The following is a 24,573-nucleotide window of genomic DNA, read 5'->3' on the forward strand; positions in this document are numbered from 1 at the left end:
GGGAGTCGCTGAAGTGTTGCCAGTTCGTTCTCGCCAATTGTGCTGCGTACTCCTTTGCTTTCGTTGTAATTTCTGCTATTTTAAGTCTGAGCTTCCTGTTGTGTTTCTGCCTTTTCCACCTCTTGGCTAAGCCGCGTCTGGCTTCCCATAGCCTAAGAAGCCTGGCGTTCACCTCGGGTGTCTGCGTTGTTCTTTTGACCTCTTTGGTGTGCTCGCCTTGTTTCTGCTTGAGTATGTTTCCCCATTCTTCAATCGATTTGATCCCTCCCTCGCTGAGGTGTCCGTCACATGCTTCTCTAAATGCGTTCCAATCAGTGATTTTGACTCTTCCTAGCTGCTGTTTAAGTCTGTCTCAAGTCACTTGGGTTTTGAGTATATAGTGAAAGCTCCCCAGATTTTCCATCAGGTTTTGCCATTTCGCCTGCCTTCGTCCTTTGATGAAAGTAAGGTCCGGACAAGTGTCGGTACTGACGCTGTTGCCTATTCTGGTCGGATTTTCGGGGTCTGTGAGGAGGATGTAGCCTGCATTCTCTGCCGCTTCTGCTAGTGTCTTTCCTTTAACGTTGAAATTCTTGTATCCCCAGGTCTTGTTCCTGGCATTAAAATCACCTAAGACGACTAGCTTGTTGCCCTTTGCCAGTTTGCTGGCGCCTTGGAAGAGCTCTTGGAAATTGTCTTTCTTTTGTTTCGGCGGGCTGTAGGTATTTACGATGAAGATGCTACCCCCTTTCTTTTTCTTTGGGACAATTTCTACGATCACGTGCTCTATGTCTTCTTCGGCTATCCTATTGTGGCTTATGGCTATGATCGCTTTGTTGACTAAGATTGCCGTCCTTCCTTTTTCCTGGGTTTCGTAGCTTGTGTATCCTCCTAGGGTTGGTGTGGTGGCCGTTTCCTGAAGCGCAGTAATGTTGGGTGCGGTTTGTTGTGTGTGAATATATTGTTGAAGTAGGCCCTGCTTCCTTCGGTAGCCTCTGCAGTTCCATTGCCATATGTCTAGACTTTCTTGTTTGGTTAAGGTTTTTCTGGCCATATTAAACTTCTGTGTTAGTCGTGGTCGCGTTGGCGAGGGCTGTCAGTACGGGACGGTGGTACGCCTTCTCTTTGATGTTTTCGGTGAATTTTTGCTTGCGGATCGAGCTGCGTAATTTCGTTATTTGCGCGAAGTGGAAGGGGTTTTTTTAGAGCAAAATCCAATATGGCCGTTTTCTGCCGGTCGCATGCGCTGGTACGCACCGTGCTCGCCCTGCTGCCTATGCAGCATGCCTCATTGCCTAGGCTGCCGCGTAGCTGGAGCATTCAAATTGCCAGGAGACCAAAGGGTCTCTACTGACGCCCATACAAACAACCCACAAGTGAGTGAACAGGACGTGCGACTTTATTGGCAGAAGAAAAGCAGTGCGCCTTCTCGTTCACGAGCAGAAATATACCTTGCATCTCGAGATACGCTGAGAAGCTCACTTAAGTCGTCGCACATGGTGGTCTGGTAACGAGCGACAATCAGCAGCGCAAGCAAATTGAACAGTGCCCCACCTGTTTGCATCGGCAGTCGCCGTACCTTGCACTGCGAAGCAAACAAGTGACGCAGTAATCTGCTGCCGCAGCCATCAGAGGGGCATGGACTACGCGGCATTTTAGCGTTACCTCCTATCCGACCTGCACGTTTTTTTTTTGTTCTTTCGCGGGCCGTTAATGTGTAACTCGCACTTGGTGCCTCACATTCTCAATATGGGCATGGTTGGTTTTCTGGGCATCAGCATATTGCAGCCGCTTTTGCAGAGGCCTTTCCACCCATGTGGCTATCAACTTCATACACTTCGTATCATGTAATCACGTATGGTGGTTTCCGTTCACGCCACATCACATCTGACGAAAGCCCGCAAACATAATTTGCCTACTCCCCAGGATGAAAAGGTCGAACGGGGAGCACCAATTAAGGTGTGTGTAAATTGGGTGTGATTGTGCCTGTGTGGACTGCAGGAGCAGATGGTTACCTCGTGAGACTGTTGCAGCTGACCAGGTCGCCACATCCAAGAAACATAACATGGAAACCATGATCAAATGAGACTCGGCATTCAATCACCGCATAAGCTTCAGACAATACACCATACATTGGCTAAGGTTCACATGACAACAGTAAGCGTTCACGCACTATAGGCCGCGCACAGAACATTAAGCTATCCGACTTCAGGCACAGTGCTTGCCTTCGTCGCACATGGGAGTCTAGTAACGAGTAACAACCAGCGGCCCAAGCAGATTGGACAGTGTCCCACCTGTTTGCATCGACAGTCGCTGCAAGTTGCATTGCGAATCAATTGGGTGATGCAATCATCTGCTGCCATAGCCAACAAAGCGACATGAGCTACCTGGCATTTTAGCGTTACCCGCTTTCCAAGCTGCACGTTTCGTTTTGTTCTTTCGTGGGCCTCTAATGTGTTGCTCACACTTGGTGCACCACCTGCTCTCAATATGGGCATGGTCTGTTTTGTGGCAATCGCCATTTTGCAGGCCTTTCCACCCATGTGGATATCAACCTCGTACACTTCGAACCATGTAATCACGTATGATAGCCCCCGTTGACGCCAAATCATGGCCGAGGAAGGCCACAAGTAAAATTTGCACACGGCTGCGGCAGGAAAGGACGGCACGGGAACTTCAATCACGGTGTGTGTAAACAGGGAGTCTATGTCGATGTGCGGACTGCAGGAGCAGATGCTTTTGCCCAATGCAATTGACCAGGCCGCCACATCCGGGAAATGCAACAGGGCAACCATGACCAAGTGGCACAGTATTGAAATAAGGCTATGCAAGCAAATCACTATTACATAATCACTCTAATCACTGTAACTATGCAATCATACCTCTAACATAATGCATTGGCACTATACACTATACATTGGCTATTATTCACATGACAACAGTGAGTATACACGCACACGGGTCGCTCACGGCCCATTCAACCGTCCCACTGCAGGCATAGTGCTTGGCTTCGTCGCACATGGTAGTCTGGTAACAAGTAACAACCAGCAGCACAAGCAGATTGAACAGTGTGTCCTACCTGTTTGCACGGACAGTCACCACTGAAGATTAGCAACTTGCATTGCAAAGCAATCGAGCGAAGCAAGCATCTGCAGCCGCAGACACCATGGCGACATGAAGTACCCGGCATTTTAGCGTTACCTCCTTTCGAACCTGCACATTTATTTTTGTTGTTTTGCGTGCCGCTGGTGTGGAACTCACACTGGGTGCCCCAAATTCTCTAAATATGGACATGGTCGGTGTTGCGGGCATCCTCATTTTGCAGCAACTTTTTCGGGCCTTTCCACCCAAGTGACTATCAAGTTCATACACTACTGACCATGTTTTCACGTATGATAATGTCCGCTGACGCCAAATCATGGCCGAGGAAGGCCACAAGCAAAATTTGCACACGGCAGCAGCGGGAAAGGACGCAATGGGAAGCACGAATCATGGCGTGTGTAAATTCGGAGTCTATGTCGCTGCGCAGACTGCAGGAACAGGTACTTGCTTCGAGAAACTGTCTCCCAATGCAACTGACCCGGCTCCCACATTCGAGAAACGTAACACAGCGAGGAGTACCAATTGCGACAGCAGTGAAACAAGATTCCCCAATAGATCACTTCAATGTAGCTTGCGCAAAAACACAGGCTGTCGAGCAGGAATAGTAATTCTCAACGAGACTAGGAATTAAGTATGGAAATGAGAAAGCTTGCATTCAAGAAAGAAGCCACTCTACCTTGCAAACACTGAAAGCCAAAAACATTAGGAAAAGTCTAATGCTACATAGCACACAGTGCAAATATTAATGCAATACACGCGCCAATGCCGCATCAGCTATTTCAGAAGAGGAATTGCACATAGCAACGTACACTCGAAAATACTGCTACACATATGTTATGCTATTAGACAGTGACTGGCATTAAGTATGAGCAAAGAATTGGTTGGCCTTTTATGTTGGGATGAGAAAGAGGAATGATTTTTAACAAGAATGTGGGATGACAAAGCTTGCATTCACTGAAAAAATATACTTGGCACAAATGGTATTTGACAATACCAGGAAGCTCACTAAGGAAAGGCAAGCTGACGGAACGCTTTTCGCCATCGTCGTTCGTGCTTAAGAGGTTGCAGGTACATCTGAAGACCCAGAATATTTGTTGTTCAGGTACCTGGGTGACTCGGCCAATATCCGTGCTGGTGGAATGATGGCAGAGGCTCTTTTCACTCTTGACACAGTCGTCTATAGATTTGATATCTCATCCAAATACTTCTGGAACGATTTCTTGGTTTGTGGTGTAAAGCCTTGCGAATTCGGCTTCAGTCCCTTCCTGTTGGTGTAGATGGGGGCTCCCGTGATGACCAAGATGTGCTTGGCACAGACTCTGTTGGGACAGAACAGTGACACATGAGATACAGCAGAGATTATCCAAAGTCATGTAGTGTTTTCTCTTATGTTCGAACCAATTATACTGAACTGTAAATACGAACAAACGTTCATATCATCTGCTACAAACAAATTGCATGCATCTCAAGACTAGCAAGCCAATACAGCATACATCAAGCATATTTATTTCTGGACCAGGTGTTCTTTATCTTGTAGTAGCAGCCAAAGTCCACACAATGACCTTGTTGTAGCAGGCAGCAACTTCTCTTTAGTGCGTGGAGTTGGTTGCTTTATACTGGTGCCGTCCTCATTACTGCATGTCTGGAACAGAAATTTTGGCTGCATCGGAAATGGAATAAGCACAATTTTGCAATATGAAATGCGAAAAGGTGTGACATATACATTGTAATGGTTTCTGACTACATAGCACATGCAAATGTACACTGTTTGTTCTAGGGTGCTTAGCAGCATGGTAAATAAATATTGCTACTCTCCATAAAATTGATGTCTGCCTAACTACAATACATGCCGAAAGCTTAAGTGTTTTTAAGATCACAAACGAGAACATTTGTGCGCTCAGTTATGCACTACAAGAGATCACAGTTCTGGTTTCACAAGCAAGTGTATGAAAGACATGAAGCTATTAGAAATGATGCATCCTTTTCTGCAGGAAGGAACGTGATTCACCGCTTCACTACTACAAAAATAAATGTCCTCAGGTAAACCAAACTGCACAGCAAGAACATTTGGAACCAACAGGTACGAAATATGGGTGAATTATCATGCGTGAAACTGTTTGATACATTAAATTCAGTACTTTTGCTTCAGTTTATCAAGGGTTTATTCGGTTCTGTGGACGAAAGAACTTGCGGGCGGACTCGAAAATAAAATACATTGATAAGGCTACTCTTTCACCCATGGCTACAGCTACAACGAGATAAAACATTTGACGCGCGTTCCGATATCGCTTTCTCTTTCGGGAATTTGCAAATAAGTTTATTTCGCAAACAGCAACGGAACGTCCTGGCAGCCCATATGTAATTCAGAATCTAGTTCGTTAACTTGCCTCCGCCTGTAAGTTAACGAGAGCAATACTACATAAAGGTTCAGGCAGCGATATTAGACTCACCGGTACTGCTGTCCTCAGTTGCGGAATAGGGTTCCCGTTTCGATGCAGATGCATGCCTCGCGACCGAAACGTAGCTTTCGGGCTTACATGACCGCTTGCAAATATGTTACTTTTCACTACAAGGTAAATAACGGGAGACATTGAAGCGCAATAAACTAGTTTTAGCAACAAAGAGGGAACGAGTCTAAGTGTACGAACGAAGTAATCCGTGCTGCCATGCACTCAAGAATACCGGCAAAAATTTTAAATCCAGGACGGAGGTCACGTGGAGGATCGATGATGCTGAAGGCTATTTGCGTTTATACTGACAAACATCAGTACACTTACTAATGAAAAGTACAGTATCTAATTAGTAATGATAATTCTATGGCCTATTTGATGTAATAAACATGCTTCAGTAATTGTAGGAGAAAGGTGGTAATAAAAAATTGGCCTTATTACGGCGCCCCTAGCATGAAATATTAAAACTAACACGGGCATCCCTTGAGTGCTTCTACTGTACTTGTTTCATTAGCAGCGGCGCGCGCTCAATTTCTTCGCGCTCTGTGGCCATTTATTGAACTTGAGAGTCTGCGGGGCCTGCTTGCACTGGCTAGAAGAGCGCGGCGCTCCTCTTAGGCAGGTACGCAGTGAGTCACTTGTTCAGACGTCGACGTATAACTAGCTCCGGAGAGCGCACGCGCCAAGGCGGTGGCGGCGGAGCTCGTCGCGGCAAGTCACGTGATGCGTTGCGAAGGCTACGGCACAGCTGCTGTCAAATAAAGGTCAAATTGCTGGCGACGGCACGAATCCGCTCGACGCGGTGAGTAAAGAGAGATAAAATTTTATTATGTTCTTGATGGGGTTCAGGGGTGGCGGGGGTCGGGAGACTAACCGCTAATCCCTCCTTCCTCAGACGGCGGCCAGTCCTTGCTTTCTGGCGGGGTCTTCGTCCATCCGGACGGCCCAGAGCTGCTCCTCTGGGTCCAAGCTGAGCATCAATGTCTCCCACTGCTCTGCCGTAGTTATGATGCGTGTGTTAGTGCGGGAGGTGTTGGTGGGTGAGGCTTTGGGGCATTGCCCGATAATATGATCGAGGTCCGCGCAGGCCTCGGGCGCTTTGCAGAATGGGGAGTATGCATCGGGGTACATGCGGTTGTAAATCACGGGGTTCGGAAAAGTTCGTGAAAAGTTCGGAAATGTCGCCAAGTGGTGGATTGAGACTTATTCAGTGTTTTCTGTGCTGGGGGTAGCGTGACCGCTCTCTGCGCTAGTGCAGGAGAATTTCTCTGAACGTGACAATTCGGTCCCGCACGTAACCGCGATGCAGAACAGATGGCTGGTCGGGATCGGAAGACGCAGGAGAAGGATGATGTGCCCGGTGTGTGAGAGCTCGGGCGGCATCGTGGGCGGCTTTGTTTCAAGGCAGACCCGAATTACCAGGGGCCCAGATGATATGCACGCGGCGTCACCTTCAAGGAGAAGTGCCAGAGAGAATATTCTGCGCTTGGGGTGCTGTCAGTCCTCTTGCGTAGTTACGAATGGCCGTTTTTGAATCACTGATGCAGTGTGCATTGGTAGCCGCGTAGGCCAAAGCGATGGCCGTTTCTTCTCCTACTTCGGGTTGCGTGGTGAATATTGATGCGGCCGCGGCGAGGCGGTACTGCGAACCCGCGAGTGCGACGACAGCAATGGGGTTTTGGTTGGGGTATTCTGCTGCGTCCACGTAAGTTACGTCAGCGGATTGGTCATAGCGTTTTTGTAGTTGTTTAGCTCTTTCTGCACGTCACTCCGGATTGTGTTCAGGGTGCATATTGCGAAGTATGGTCGGCATAACTAGCTGAGCACGAGTATTTGGAGGGATGAGTACTTTTGGTCCGAATTCGGTGGTCTAGGTTATGCCTTGGGTGCCTAGAATGTGCCTGCCCGTATTGAAATTGGTGAGCCGTTCGTATTGGCTAATACGCTGCACTTCAATAAGCTTATCTATGCTGTTATGAATGCCGAGGGCGTCCAGTTTCTCGTTAGAGTTGGTTATGGGAAGATGTAGGGCTTGTTTATAGGCCCTCTTGATCATGGTGTTGAGTTTGAGCTTGTCAGTTGCATTGAGGCTAAGGTACAGGGCGACATAGCTGATCCTGCTCAGGACTTAGGCGGTTACCAGGCGTGTAAGGTTGCTTTCTTTCATGCCGTGATGTCGATTTCCGATGTGTGCAATGAGGCGAGTGGTTTGGTGTACATGATTATCTAATTGCTTGAGTATCTCCGTGTTTCTGCCGTTTTGTTGGATGCGTAAGCCAAGGATACGAATGCTAGGTACAGTAGGTGTGCGTTGCTGGTGCACGTGGAGTTCTATCTCACGCGTGTGAGGGTCTGGACCTCGACCTCCCCAATTAGACTTGTACAGAAGGAGCTCCGATTTCTGTGGGGAGCACGCCAGGCCGCGCGGTTCTACGTATGCAACGATCTCGCTGATCTCTTGCTGCAGTGTGTCTTGGATGTCCCTGTCGGTGCGCCCGGTAACCCACAGGGTGATATCGTCTGCGTCGAGGCTATGCTTGAGGTTGGGGATGCTAGCTAATGCAGGCGGTAGTCCGAACAAGGCCACGTTAAACAGAAAAAAGGATAGAACCGATCCATGCGGCGTGCCTTTGCTGCCGAAGTGAATAATTGGCGACTGGAACCCTCCGACGGTAATGGTGGCCGTGCGACCTGTAAGAACATTCTTCATGTAGTTATATGTTCGATGTCCAACCTGGAGTTGTGCCAGTTGGTTCAGTATGGCCTCATGCGTGACGTTATCGAAGGCCTTGGTTAGGCCTAGCCCAAAATGGCTCTCGTGTCCAGCCTGGAGCTTTTTTCGCCATCAATAATTTGGTGCTTGAGCTGAATCCTGATATCTTTAGCAGAAAGTTTCGGGCGGACGCCAACCACGGTATTGGAAAAGAGGACGCTGTCGTTCATGTGTCTGTGTAAGCGTGTGAGGATGACGTGCCCGAGCACCTTTCCAACACATGAAGCGAGGGAGATATGGCGAAAGTTTTCGAGTAGGAGGCGCTTCCGGGATTTGGGAATCATAAGCTGTCGCTTTAAAACTCAACAGGATTGCCCTCATGAAGGAAAATGGTAGTGACGATGGAAAGCCGTATACCGGCGTGATGAGGCCGGAAGGGGCGACAAAGCGCGTGGAATGCGAGGAGCGCACGGGATGGGTAGCTGGACGGAGATTCGTTTTCCTTGAAGCTACCACAAAAGAAAGCAGGGACGAAGGGTCCAGTGTCCCGTGTCAAATCCGAATCACCGGAAAAGGATGAAAAATAGAAGTAGGAAGCGACCTGTTCAGTAGGTGAGAGTGATAAGATAAGAATCGCCAGTGACTCAAATCTAACGAGGTGCTCAGAGGCGATTGTGGAAAGAGCGAAAGTTGTCAAAATGATGTGGTGGGGACGTTTCGAGGGCAGACATTCGGCTATGCCATGGAGCGAGCTAAAGAAAAGCTCGTGAAGAATGCACAAGGACGCAACCCTGGAGTGGTAGCAGCCACCCTAAATGACGTGCTAAAAAGGAAAGGGGCAGGACTAGCCCAGCCTTTGGAAAAGGGTGTAGACGACCTGCACGAAATGTCCCCATCGGGTGCAGAGTGGGGTGCGCACGGGGCCGGAGGTGCCTGTATGTGACACTAACGTACAAAGTTGAGCTGGGGCCACTAATGAGGCGACATGGAGAGCGAACCGAGAGAAATGTTTGGTGGTTGTGGAAGTAAACAAGGAAGGGAGAAGGTATGGTGGTTTTCAACGAGGTGGAATCCATATCAATGACACGTTTGGAAGAGAAGTGGGCTGGTGGTTTGCTGGTCCTACAATTGTTCTTTCGGGGGGCCCACGGGTACTCAGGAGGCAAGGGTAAGCAGTAAAGAAAGTGACGGTCCCAAGAGGAACCTCAGACTAGCTGCATCATCAATGACAGAAAAACGAGGAATAGAAGAAAGAACAGAGTTCACCACGCACTTAGCTACAGTAAAATGTAGGGCGACAAAAGAGAGGAAAACGGTTTGTAGATAGAGGAGCAGTTAAATATGGAAGTATGAGAAACACACCAATGAGACATTTAGAAGAGCCACCACCCATTGAACATTACCTTACTGAAAGGTGCAAGGAAACTAATTACACACGAAAGGGAGTCGGAATGCTCATATATCTGCGAGTCGAATGGGAAAGAGTAAATTCAAGGTGCCTAGAGCATCTTTGGCTATGAGGCACGTTGATTGGAAAGAAAATAAGGCTGGGCGTGTCGTATATGTGGACGGGAAAAAATTGCCAAGAGAAGAATCAGGAGTTAGTGAAATGCCTATGGGCTGATCTTGAGTTTAGGCAATGATGCCGAAATTTTTCTATTAGGTGGTATGAATGCCCACACGCAGGATCTAGACAGTTATACGGACAACAACGTGAAGGTAAAGCTATACTTCTTTTAGCAACGTAGCCTGGTTATCGTGAACACGGCGCCCACATTTGATGGCGACATCACAGGGCAACTCGAATATAAGCAATCCACCATTGATTACTGCCTGATGACAAAAGGAAATCATGATAAGTTGAGAGAAGTGGTCATTGCTGAGGAAGGGCATAGCAACAGAGGCTATGGCCATAAACGCATCATTTTGTAAATAGGATATTTACTTGGGAAAGAGAAAAAGGAGCGGAGAATGGGCAGCCGAAATTTCAACACTGAAGAAATAACAAATATTGTCACGAAGTCAACTAGCGAGACCTTGGCATAGGGGTGCTGTTGTTGGTGTTGGTATTGTCATCAGTGGCTGTGGCGCATACCCACAGTAGGGCATTGGTCGTGAATCGGGTGTTTAAAATATGTGTATAAAAACAAAGGAGTTAACAATTTGAACTTTGGTGCGTAAAAGTAAACTTTTTGTCTGTGGCGAAAAAGAATTAGAAGAAAACCGCATATGGAAGAAAAATAAAATAAATAATATCTAAGAATATATAATAAATGAAAGAAAGCTATGATGGGGAGGGAGGACGATCAATCTAATATGGTAACCGATTGGTTTCAATTAGGTAAGTTTTGCTTGCCAAGCAAACATTTCTGTGACTGAACAACATAATGGAGGCTCCAAAAGATAGTATCACAGGCACTGATTAACTTAGACCAATATTGTGAAGCGGGATTTCGAGTAGTCTTATTACAGTATAACGACTGTAACACAACAAGAAGTGGTCTATTGTTTGCGCTTCGCCACAGAATGAGCATAATGGGGAGGGGACCAGGCCAGACCTGGGTAGATGGAAGTTCAACGTACGTATACGGCAGCGCCGCCTCCTAATGGACACTTCAATTTTTTGTTTGGCAAAAATCTCTGCCAAGGATATAGTAGGTGTCTATAATCCACAGAGTTTGTAATTGCGGAGACTGATACTGCCTGCATAATGACACTCCTGCTAAATCTAGCAGTAGTAACATGCGTAGTGAACGGGCAATAAGGGAGAATCGGGCCACTTATCCATGGCTTGGCTAGAGAATCTGCAATTTCATTTATAATTATTCCTTTAAAGCCAGGCACCCAGATCAAACGCGCGCTTCTCAGTTATCCAGGTACCAATGAATGAAATGTCCTCATTACGTCAGAATCAAAAGATGCACTAAGGGATGAGCGCTATAATAACGAATCAGTGATTACCATGGCTGACGTAATTAATCGTTCAAATTTGCGTAATGCCAGCACCACTGCCATGAATTCAGCTAAAAAGATCGGTATGAAAGCTGGCAGCCGAAGAGAAAATGTGCGATCAAGAATGAGGGAAAATACTCCTACATCTAACTTTTCTTAACATTGTCAAGCATCTGCCCCAATTACAATGTTTGTTTGAAGGTTCTTCAAGTTATCTTGTATATACCATTTAGAATACGATGTGGACGTAAGTTTGCATTATTAGAAAACATGTCATCGAATTTAATATCCATGGCAACAGCTTTGCCGCGAATATCGCATATGCGGACCTCCAAAGAATCAAGTAGCTTTGGGAGAAATGTGATTCGCGGAGTGTGTAATCGCGGCCAGATGACTCCGAAAAACAACGCTGGCTGTGAAATGAATTTTGCTTTGGGACGTCGCAGCAGTGATTCATAAATGCTGAAGGAGGTCTGTGCTGTCAAAAGGCGGAACCGGCTCGAAAGAGGAGGAACACGGGATTCTACACAAAGAACAGGATTTGCAACAAATTTAGGAAGACCAAATAGAGACATAACGCTTCTCTTCCTAATAGGATTAGAGGACGGGACTTGTAGGCTGCAGCTCCAGAGAAGAGCACGCAACCAAATTCTAATACAGGGCGAACGTGTATACGATATATCATTAGGAGTGTATCTCTTCTCAGTCCTCTTCGACGACTGCTTAGCCTGCGCAATATGCCAATTGCAAGGGTACCTTTTCTATTCACCTTATCTATGTGTGGGCGCCAGTTGAGAGATGCGTTATAAATAACTCCAAGGTATTTAGCAGGCTCTACCTGTGGTGTATACTGAAGGTGGTAAGACAGTGAGATGTGCACTCTCTCATGTATCGTAAAAACGCGCATAACATGGGCTGGCATTGAGTATAAAGTGATTAACATCTAACCTCCTCTCCAGAGCACAAACGTAAGTTTGTAGTCGTTGGTATAGCGTGTGGTTGTTGTTTGCACATGCGAAAAACGCAATTTTGTCTGCGCAAACATGAGTAGTCACTTCTTGTTTACACGGTATGGTGCTCATGAGAATATTAAAAAACACCGGGGAAAGGACTGAGCCTTGCGGTACGCCTCCCGTTTGTTTGTAAATAGAAGAAGAAAAGCCGCTTTTGATGCATTACAATTTTTTCACCTAAATATGACTGAATTCACGCTGCTATATGCACAGGAACACCACAGGATGTTAACCGATTTATCAATGGAGTGTGCGCCTTGGTGTCGTGTACTTTAGCGACATCAAGAGTCACTAAGGCAGCGTATTGCTTGTGACGTCGAGCGAGTTGTATGCGGCTAAGTCGAAGTAGGCATGCCAGATGGAGCAGCTGGCCCTAAAACCAATCTGACAGGGACTAAGAATAGAATTATAATTAATAAATTTCATGCTGCGAATGTGAAGAAGTCTGTCAATTAATTTTACTACGTTTGATGTAAGCGCAATGGGCCTAATTTTCTCTAATACATTCCTTCTTTCTTGTTTCTTAGGCATCAATATTACTTTCGCAAGCTTCCACTGCAACCGTATTTGAGTAATTTACCAGCTATAAAAGAATGTTAGGCGATTCCTGTAACAATATTTTTAAAATTGCATCTCTGACGCCACCAGGGCCACGGGCTGTGTTCGGCGAGCATAATGGAGTCTCATTTAGCTCAGATAGGGAAATTGGAGTACATCCAGCCGAACGATCTAATGCAGAACAAATATCCAGAAGCCGGGCAGTAAATCGACTTTCTAAGCCTTTGGCAATCTCTTCTAGGGAGGTGCTCAATTCTTGCCGGGTCAAAACGACCAAGGTTTATGCTAAGGGCGTTGGTAGCACCTTCCTAGTTCGAAGACAGGCGAATAGATCACGCTTATTTTTTTCATTTGATATATAATTGTAAGGCCGAATATCATATTCATCTTTGGGTCAAGAAACAGCACACCTAACTACACCAGGTGAAACTGATTATTTTTCAAATTTGTCCGGCACTCATTGTGCAGAAGCATTCTCCAAGCAGCTTTCCTTTTCCATAGTCCCGCATACAGTCATTTCATCAACAAAAATTGGTGCCTTTAGCCGAAGGGTTACAAAGCCAGCTTGCTTCTGGGAACCCTCTATAATTGAACGAATGGTTGAAGCGATTTCGTATCATTGGCAAAAGCAAGTTCTGAAGCGGCTGAATGCCAGGGAGTCTTAAATTTCTTGTAGTTCACAAATGCGCATGCCTTGTAGTTTAAAGATGTTATTGGAAGAATCATTTCAAATGACACAGGACGATGACCACTGTTGGTTGCTGAGTCAGCTGCCACCCACGACGAAAGCTTGTTGCCAGCGCTACAATATGTGAAATTTAAGACGGAACGAAAGTGACCTCTCGCAAATGTTAGTTGTCCTGTGTTCTGACATGAAAGGGGCTATCAATAGCCCAGTCCCATAGTCGCTTATGCCACAAATCTGTTCTTGCCAATGCGACATGTGATACGAACTAAAATGCTCTGTAAACAAAATTTATTTTCTACTGGCAGCCACAGCCATATCAAATTGACGCGTGCTTTGCACACCGGTGGGGAAATAAGCATGTATAACTGAAAATGGATGATACCATGGGAGGCGCAAATCTATTTCCAAAATGTCACAACTGGAATCCATGATACGAAATGAAATTTTGGCCTTGTGACAAATTTTACTAGGAGCAATAATTAGTAATCCTCCACCTCGCGAGTGTCGTTCTAATCGGAAAGAATGAAAACCTCTAAAATAAAAATTTTCCTCTGGTGGAAGCCATGTTTCTTGAAGTATGGCACCAGGAATAAGTTGAATCGATAGGCAAGATAAATATGTTAAAGCTGTACTTTCAATTGTCCAATGGTGTTGATCGAACATTAGCGGCAACTGCCACCTTTAGAATGCTTCCTTATTCATAAGAGATGGTTGGCGCTTTCTTGGTTTTGGATTCATAATTGTAGAAATTGGGGGGGGGGGAGATCCCATGCGTTTGGGAGCTCGAGGGTAAAGTTCCATATCTGTGACACTAACCGTGTCTGAATAAGAGGGCTCATCCTCGCCTGGTTAGACTAGCGGAGTAGTGTCTGTGAAATTTTCTACAAATGTAGAAGGCGTCTCTACCTCATCTCTATGCATTCGAGGTTTGGCGTTAAATACAGAGGACTGCATCGGTGACTTAGTGGACTGCATTATTTGCATCATCTGGCTGGAAATGATTTGGGCTAAGCAGTCAGATAGGCTGGAAATCAATTTATCCATACCTTTAGCCATAGCTTTTTCCACAGCAGAATCAATTGCTTCCGAAAGATTAAGATACTTGCTTGGAGTGGTTGCGCGCTGTAACGCCAGAGTGTGCGAATGCTCTGTCTTTGATAACTGCAATTTAATCTCTTCAGGAGCAGTGGCGGTTGTCGTTTATTTGAAGAATTTGTATTTCTTGAGCGTGCGCTGAGCAGTTCGAATAGTTTGTTGAGTGTGTTCCCTCACAGAGGAAGCACTTTTGAGATTGTGCAGAGCATTCACTTGAAGTATGGCCACCTGCACAGGTGCGGCAACGCAATCTCGACTTACATGCTCCTGCAATGTGCCCGAATCTCCAACAAATATGACATAGGATTGGACGTGACGCGAGTGACTCTACAGGGAACAAAACAGGCCACACCTTCATTTCCGACGGACATTATGTGCCCACAAACGTTGCTATTACTGATTCCGTCAGAATCCTCTCGTTATTTACCAGTCGCTTGCAACGGTAAATCGCAATGACGCCTGCTGTGGACAGCGTGCCCAGGGTTTCAGTTGGATTTAATCGGGAGTCTACGCCCCGTACGAGACCCTTGGTGCACGCAACGTGAGGCGGAATAAAAGCACTCACCGGGTGGAAGCGAAGGAAGTGTATTTCAGTAGGTCTTCAACACAGGTCTGGTTGTGTGACAGACATACCTCCCCGTCCGAAGGCTCGCGCGGCATCCTATTTCCAGAGGATGCCGCTGTAATAGTTGTTTTCTATAGAACATGCTTCCGAGCCCTTGTGTTTCGAGGGCTCTAATGAGGCAGTAGTGCTCTCGCCAATTTTAGCGCCAGACATATTTTCTATATCGTAGCATTCTCTCGCAATTCATCTTAATGCACATAGTACCCGTCCCTTCACATTGCCATAATATTATTACACATGGATTTTACGCCCTTTATAGCCACTACTTTTCAGGCCTCATTACAGGCACATCAGCTCAACTTCATAGAAATCATAACTCCACTGCAAACTCATTAACACTGGCATAAATGATGCTCTGTTAACGACCTCTGGTGTAAATGCCGGGGTGATAGCTTTCTTGGTGGCAAGTATTAATCGGCTGGTGTCGGCTACAAAAAAGCCCTCGCATAATTGTCTGCTTTACGTGTATGAAATTTTCCTTAAACGTCCTTGAAAATCTTTCTTGCCTTTTGGCCTCGGCGAGAAAATTTTATATTCGCGCTGAAACATATTGCACCGCGTATTGTTGCAAACTTTTGAGCGGTTCAAGCCATGGGCGAAGTCCGGATTTTATTTCGAGAGGAGGGGAGTCCTACTCCCCTGCACGTACGTCAGTGCGTGTTTGTGTATGGGGGTGTATTTGTGTACAAGCAAAGTAAAGATATCGGGGGATTTGCACTCTACGAGCCTCCTGTTAGGCCAATGATTTGAGCGTAGCCTGCATTAACAAGTGCAGTCCTGTGAACTGCCGCATGTAGCTCGCGACTAGGAAATAAAAACGCAAATGGAACACCGCGCGGCATTTGCCTCCTGCGTGCACGAGGAGTGGCTTCGCTGCGGAGTTGAAACACAATGGCGAAGCTATGCGAGCTCCCTGTAGGAGCATTTACTGGAACAATACTTACCTGCTTCGCTCAAGGCTTCCTAGACTTTCCTACAGGTGGCGCTGCTTTGCCGCTTGTGTAGCTTGTGTTCCAGCTCTGCAGTGAAGCCATTCCTCGAGCGCGCACAAAGCAAATGCAGCGCGGTGTTCTATTTGCGTTGTTCTCTGTTGGTGATGAGCTACTTGCGGCAATTGTTCCCAAGCTATGAGCAAGATGACACCTTTTAATGCAGGCTACGCTCGAACGACTGGCTCAGCCTCAGGGGTGCCAACCCCCTGAAATGTTTAGTTTGTATGTACATATATATGCAGATATAGAAACACACGCACGAACGTACATATAGGAGTAGGACCCCCTCGATCCCTCGAAACAGAATTTTGAATATGCCCGTGGGTGGAACAGCTCAAAAATTCGCGTGCATACGCGCAATAATTTTTTTATTTATTTATTGATACTGCGGTCCTGTCCCCCGAACCTCAGCAGGGTTCATGCAAAGTGAAATCGAAAAATTTAGGTAATAAATACAGCGGTACATAACATAGGTCACTCGCTATGTACAATGGCATGCAGTTACACTGTATATCGCTAACTACATAAACGTAAATGTGACTCAAATAATGGCAGTGAGCATTTGGTTACAGCGTCATCAGTAAGATTATTCCATTCAACAATAGTTCTAAAAAAACGAAAATGTGAAGCAATTCTTTTTAGTAGTTAACGGTGTTATTGTCTGCGAGTGTCGATGACGTGTAGTATAACCAGTAGAAAAAGTCATAAAGCGCGATGTATCAATGTTGTAGTGCCCTTTTATGAGTTGAAATAAAAATTTTAAGCGGCATGTTCGGCTCCTTTGTGCCACAGTTGGCAATCCACTTCTCTTGAGGAGCTCTCTAACTATGTGCGGCGATACGAATTATATATGAATCGTACTTCCATTTTTTGAAATTTTTCAGTTTTGTTATGTTTCTTTTAGTAAAGGGATCCCATATGAAAATCGCGTATTCCAACATTGGCCGAATGATGGCGTTGTAAGAAAGGAAACGCACAGGAGATGTAGCAAATTTTTGAGAGCGTCCTAGGAAAAATGGTTTTCGAAGTCAGTTCTCTGTGATAATGCCAACAAGTTTGTTCCACAAGAGAGTGTTAGTAATGCAGAGGCCAAGGTATTTATATGCGGTTACCTCAGACAGCATGATGTTTTCGGCATTGTAGTTGTTCAATAAAGGGTTATTTTTAACGATATCCTTAGAAAGACCGTTTTATGGAAGGTAATTTCCATTTGCCATTCATTGCACAATGTTACTATGTTTTTAAAGGCATCATTCAGTCTTATTTGATCGGTAACAGAGGAATGTTTCGTACAGGACATAGTCATCAGCGTACAACCTAATACCCACATAAATCTGTTCCACAGTGTCATTTATATAAAGTAAAAACAGAAGCGGACCAAGAATTGATCCTTGCCACAAAAAGCGGTGCATTGTTTTTCAGCATGCATAGGAAGTTTCCTCGCGGTGGCCTGAGGGCACGGAATGTTTAAAGGGTGTTTAAAGAAAACTTCTCACACGTGTGGTGGATAAATATGTGAGCAGATTTTGGTTGCTGAAACCAGACGAATGATGATCATACCAAGAGAATATCATGCCTGCAGTTATGTCAGCGACCGTCAACAGTGACTCTCATTCATCACTAACCGTCATTCACACCTGCTGTACGTTTTCGATATATGCGGTACAGACACGTAGACTTAAATGCATTTCAAGTCTTCACATGCGCACGTTTTATGCAAAGCTTGTCTTTACAATTAATCCTGCAGACTTAACAGCTGCTTCGTAGCGGCAAATCTCCAAGTGGAAAACTATTCAAGATGCACGAGCTTCTAGATCAAATTTATCTCGTACAAGAGAATGGATGAGCAATGGCTGGTGGCAGCAGAGGATTAGTGCTAGTTCTTGGAGCCTTGCGGGCAGAATGCAAAGCCACTGGAAAAGGAACAAGTTATTAAGAGTAACAACAGCTTATTAATAACAGGCTATTTTTATTGCACTAATCGCATAGGATGGCAAACTTACTAAGTCATTATTCACAGATTGCAGACTGTAACATGACAACACAATTTTCTTTATCACTTCATACTACACGGGCTGTATTTCTAGAACACAGCGCTTATTAAACGTACAAAAAATTTCGCATTCCTCACGGCGACTTAGGCTGATCGAACAAGCAACCTATTGCGTGCAGTAAATGCTTAAGCTATCACAGCTGTCTCACCAGTGGGAGCGCGCGATGTTTTCGCATAGTACAAAACAATGAACACGAGGGCAATAATCGACCTTACATGAAAAAAAGCAGAACGCCGACCAAAAAATTAAAAAGAACAAAGTGGAGAAAAGCCAGGATGCAGCGGGAAAATTGCATCTGCTTGTATTCACTCTGTTTTAAACACACTGTTATAGAACCGCGTTGTCAGAACAATCGTACAGCTACACAACGACTTGGTCGAGTTGGCAAGTTAGCATTCTTGAGCATACGTGCAGCGCGACAAAGACGTGTCGTCCATTCTTTGTCCCGTGTCTGTATCGCGGTGCACGTATACCCAAAAATTGCACAATTGAACAACCTCTCATGCCAGGCGTACGCATTTCAGCGTGTACAGGAGTGTTACTCGAGATAAATGCTGTTTTAATGTAAACAAGCCGAACTTACCTGTTTAAACAAGGCGTACGCAATTCGCATATCCTGGTCTCTTTCGGAGCTGGCTTGTCTCGTCCATCCCACCGGCATCGCGTAATAAGCTTTGCCACCTTCCGTGCGATTTGTGCAGTTTGGTGCGCTGCACCACGACATACAGGAATACAATTGTCAAAATGATGTTTTTCGTGCCAATTAACCGAAACTATTAACACAATATCGTCGAGTACCGTACCTTCAACCTGCAGCTAATCAGTGGAATGCACGCTCGACGGTCCGCTGATTGTAATTTGGATGGCACTGACAAAAAGGAATCTGCGCCGCGCCCGTAAAGTTGGCTTCGCCGCGGCGAAGTGGAACATTTGACGTCATTTTTGTACCACGCGATAGCGCTGGGCGAACAGCGGTGCGAGCGGCGCCAGAAAAGTTATGCACAACTCTGCTCCCGAATACAGGAACTCTAGTGTGTCCAGCGCGCTCGTCAATACTGTCCACGGCGCCAGGTTTTCTTCTCCGCCTCCAGGCGCCTTCCTCCGCCGGCGCTCGATTCTCTCGCGGCGATTTACATATTCTCACCGATTTTACAGAAGGGCATGTGCATGTATGCTTGCAAGTGACAAAGGTGTTGCGTCCTTTAAAAAAAAAAACTAAAGGCGACGAGCGATCAGCTGTCCGGTGCAAAGCCTGCGCTTCCCCGCTCAGGGTAGTTAATGGTAAAATAACGGGTGGATAGGAGCAATTAAGTTTAAATTTCAACATGTTCGTAACTTAAGAATCCAGGAGCAGCAGCTGCAGAGCGCATGATTTGCCACTCCTCACTGAAGCGAATCGCTGGGATTTTAAGGCTTCACCGCATGACACAGTTACATTCCACCAAGGTGAACTCTGTAACGCATGTGAACTTACAGGAATAGAAGCGAAGCGAACGCTGCAGGCAAGTCTTTCAGATATTTAGAGTTGACGCGTGCATAACATTCCCTGTGGTACCTTCATCCTTTTGAAGTACATGAAGAAATTGACGCATTACACGTCGGAGAACAAGTACGTTTGGTCTGCGCTACAATCAGCCTAAGACAGGCATTGTTCCGTTGTAGTGACGGTGAACACCCACAGAGTGACAAAGCAGCGAGTCATAAAATAAATTTTTATTGGGCAAACTTGTGCCTGAGCTGGTGAAAGCACACACTGTACAGTGGTGACTCAGTCTTCAGGCAGTGAGGTGGTAACACCAGCGGTTGCGACAGATGGCACAACTGGTTCAGCTGACCAGCGCCAATAGTATGGCAAACGATGGTGGCCAACAAAAGCCAAATGAACGCCGAGCAGATGCTGTAGCTTCGGTGAACTTTAGAAGCCTCGTTAGCTGTTACTATTGGCTAACGAGGCTCAAGGACCTGAGGAGAAAAGTGAAGGCACACTGTCAAATTCATGTAGACGCAGCTGAAAAGAATTACGCAATTTTACGCCCAAAAACCACTACCTGATTATGTGGAGCACCATACTGGGGAAATCTGGATTAAGTTTGTCCACATGGGGTTCTTTAAGACGCAGTCAAGTCAAAGCACGCGGGTCATTTTGCTTTTCACCCCCACCGAAATGGGATAGCCGTGCGCTGGTCTGATATTTGTCTAGTCTTACGTCGTCCCCCAAAGCTTCGAATTTGGCTGTGACGGTATTCGGAAGTATACCCAATAATTGTTCCTAGGCTTTTTATAATAAAACATCGAAGTAATATTCATTATTGAGGGTTTGATACGCTTAACTTTCAATGAAAATGTGAAGGTAAATTATGTTCGGATGTAGACGACGATCACCCGACATGGTGCTTAGCAGCGAAACACTATATTCCCTAAGTAACCACGGTGAGTGAAGCACAGCTGAAGGTTACAGTGCCGAAACATTTCCTGTGTTGGTACAGCAACCGTGAAGCAGGTGTACACAGCTGGTCATGAACACGCTTAGCAGACGACGCGGTCGGGATAAACACATCTCGATGAGCATTCTACCTTCCTATTGGCTAAGGAGTCCTGCGGCTTCAACAGTGTAGGAAGTAACCACTCGGACAGAGCACATACTTTTGGCAAATGATTTCTGCGGACGCCCGCAAGGTAGATGAATTTACACGAAAGGGAACAGTAAGATCCAGCCGCACCGCAGCATGAGGATACAATTCGGGTGGATGTCAAGTTTTACTTTAATATAGACTACTGAACGCTAGGGCCCTGAGGCACATGCCATAGAAAGAGGTCAGTACTGTTGCAGCAACATCCTATAGTGACAAGTGTTACGAATCTACTGGGCCCATAATGTGCAATATACCATCATCATACAAAAGTAGAAAAATCCAAAGCTGAGCTCTGTGTAAAGAACTTAGTCAGTACGAAAAATTGAATCTCTACCAACGAACATCGCCTGATGAAGGAGAATCTGTATCTGCATAAAAAAGAAGAGTACTTTCTAAGCGAGACATTCAAGTACAATCTCTCATAATCCGCAGCGTCGCCTACGTTCAAACATAGTTTACCTTTACATTTTCATTGAAAGTTAAACGTATCAAACCCTCCATGATGAATATTACTACGATGTTTTATTATAAAAATTCTAGGAACAATTATTGGGTGTACTTCCGAATACCGCCACAGCCAAATTCAAAGCTTTGTGGGTCCACGTAAGACTAGACAAATATCAGACCGCGGCCTAACAAGTTAGCCGGAGCGCTTCGCCGTATCATCAACTGTCAGGATCGTGCTAACGCACCTATGTTGTCCTTCGGAGTAGGGCTACTACAAACAAACGTCAATCATGATTCCGACGTGAGAGCACGCATACAACATGCCCCTGATTTCACTGTATGTGAACCCGGACCACCATGCAGGCAAAAAAAGAGAAAGAGCGAAGCGTCTTGAGTAAGTATAGGACCGCCTGCCTGATACAAAAATGCCGACGAAACAAACTTCCTATGCAGACCGGCAATGACGGTCTCCGTAGTCGATGAACAACTGCAAGAGGTATCGTCAGGCCCCAATTGTACCACCAGTACCATCGACGCGAAGGGTACGGCCATCGATATTGCGAAAATCTTCACCGCAGTTCATGGGTTCACATATACACATTAATGTAATCACTAACAGCATCGCGGATTTACAGATGAGGCAGGATATCAATCATTGCACACCACATGCTTGCAAACAGCCAACTGGCCTACCTGGTCATCGTATGCACTTCAGGCCCCGAGTCTCTCGCCTAAAATTAGCGCGCGCACACTGCAGTTGCTCCTCTTGCCATCAGGGCGATGCACGAAGTGTGTGCTAGACCAACCTTTGAGCAAGCGCCCCTACATTACAATGCCATCATGAGGCACCACCGACTCATTCGTCGAGTGCACTGGCCACTGCAAAAGCTTATCATGCGAAAAGCATTATAGGAGGTCACCTATCCCTCCCTTGCACATATTACACACCATGCAGCCAAAACAATGCTGCACCAAAGACCCGTATGTCATGGGTACACCTACCTTTTGCATGTTAGATGGGGTTGCCCCAAAGCACAGGAACCCACTAAAATGCCCAGCCTTGCACATGAGCCGTGGGAAGACCCTATGTACAACTCGAGCCCAAACGACCAGCGATAGCTGATACGACGGGCCTAGAGCACGGTATAGTCCCCAGGAGCTAGGCATTGAGTACTCGTCTTTGCTGATGAATAAACGTAATTGCCTCCTCCACCTCCTCCCCTTTGCTAACCTTTCCTAGACTTTCCTGAGCGCGGCTGCTGCTGCTATAACGCCGAATCGGTCAAGCTAAAAAGTAATCCGGTGAAAACTCCCATAAAGGCCAAGTGCAAGAACATTTTCCACCGTGTGAAAAACACACTTTCACATAACTTGGGCATACAGTAACCTCTGTGCAAAATTTTATGCTCTATATATTATTGGATGCATTATAATACGCTCTTGAAAATGAAATTTTAGTGCTGGAACTGCAAAAAAGCCGCCATTGCCACCAGCGTGAAGTCACATACAACGCTGTCCGTATAGAACCAGTGCGCTTGATGTGGGCTTTCCTTTTTTTACGGTCACTCTTTCTCAGAGAAGATATCCCACGTCTGTGACTCATAGAGTTAATAGACTGCAAACTGCTTTGTGTAATCTGGCCATGCGCATGCTGATTGCACGGCCATGCCCAATATAGGGATGATGGGGTAAAATTGCCGTGGTGCTCTTTACTGCAAAAGGGATGTTAGTGATGGAGGTGTGACTGGGCGTGTTGCGCTGTTGCAACAGCCAGTTTCAAGTAATTGTTGTTGGATTTCGATATGTGGGCGTCGCAGACCGACACAGTAGAAATACGAATTAACAGTCTGCCCTTTGAAAATAAAAGAAAACGATGAGCTTGCAAACGATGAGCTTGCAAACGATAGCATTCCTCAGTTATTTTGCTTTTTCTGGTCTTATTGAACTCGCTCTTCAAGTGCGAAAATTGCTGCTTCCTGTCAGGGCCGCAGCCTTTAAACGCCCGATTCATAAGAAGGGATGACTTGGTTGATAGAGGTAGTGGGCGCACGCGCAGTGATAGAAGCTCCATACGCAAATCAATGCACTGTTGCTTTCGGTGGGCCATGGAAACTGAAGGAATGAAATTCCTGTCGAGGCAGTGTATTTGCAGGTCTCAGTGAGAATTGCTGGACACTGCCTGTAATCAATTCATACCAATCCGCACCGTTGATGAATGGTTCGGCGACAAACTTCTCGAATCAGTGTTGCAATTTTCGCAACATTATCCGGTGTTATTCTGGTTGGTCACCGTGGTAAATGCTGGCTGTTTTGCTTTGAGGTTTCGTCGTCCTTAAATCAAGAATCCCACTCAAAACAGTCACTGCGTCCTATAGCAGCAATGACGTACTCTTGGCGAATTATTTCCAGAGTTTCCTTGGCGGATTTACCCAACGTCACACGATATACGACGCAAATCTACTGCTTGTCTATCGCGTTCTTTTTTTCAATACGCAGGCGATTTCTGACGCTTTATCACTCTAGCAGGATCTGCTGGTCAATGAGCTCTCACATCACCCCGCCGCTTTATTAGTCCACTCGTGTTAGATGCGTGCAGCTTGATCAATTCCTTTATAGGCACAGGCGCGTGCTTTTATTTCCCACAGAATGACACTATTCCGGGAACATTCCCGGACTATATGGCGTGCTGTAACAATGACTTCCTGACAACCGCGTGGAAAAAATGGTGTACGCTTTTTTTTTACTTGCTGGAAAAGTTTACTTTCCCACAGCATTATTAAAATTTGTGAGGAGCATGTTTCGCACATAACAGCGTCCAAGGAACCGAAAATAATAAATGGAACACTTAGGGTATTGCGTAAACGCGTATACGCTGATTAGATATTTTTACTAAAAGGAAGTGTGCTAAAAACGTGTTTCGACATCCAATCAGCCACCGTGGGTGTTATTTCCCTTGGTGTGTATATTTATTCACAGCTTGGTGCGTTACATAGTGCATGCCGTCAAACTTCAACGAACATAAAATCACGATGCTTTTCCTCTTACGCATCCTAACACAGCATACCTGCCACCTTGGTACCAGCTCAATCCCTGTTGAGCGCACGCGATCATAAAAGCTTACTCGTGTGCACTTGTCAACGCCACCATAATTCGTAAAGCTCATCGAAAGCACCTCCTCTGAAGCATCACGCCTGATCGGGTGCTTTAATGTAACCCAAGAAAATCATCTCCAGATGTTAAGAAGCTTGCGTACCTTACAGACATCCATTTTA

The 24,573-nt window shown here is 45.8% G+C and overlaps 1 long non-coding RNA gene across 2 annotated transcripts in view; it reads left to right on the forward strand.

Annotated features, from left to right (window-relative positions):
• LOC142564634 (uncharacterized) overlaps window positions 1–24,573 on the forward strand; it is an 82,626-nt gene that overhangs the window by 53,772 nt on the left and 4,281 nt on the right. The window contains exon 3 of one of the 2 annotated variants that reach the window (XR_012824634.1): window positions 5,073–5,161. The exons of the other annotated variant lie outside the window; for it this stretch is intronic. This is a non-coding gene — a long non-coding RNA (uncharacterized LOC142564634). The remainder of the gene's footprint in view (window positions 1–5,072; window positions 5,162–24,573) is intronic. 2 annotated transcript variants of the gene reach the window in all.

This window comes from Dermacentor variabilis, chromosome 11 (assembly GCF_050947875.1).
Source record: "Dermacentor variabilis isolate Ectoservices chromosome 11, ASM5094787v1, whole genome shotgun sequence".
In the NCBI taxonomy this organism is placed as follows: domain Eukaryota; kingdom Metazoa; phylum Arthropoda; class Arachnida; order Ixodida; family Ixodidae; genus Dermacentor; species Dermacentor variabilis.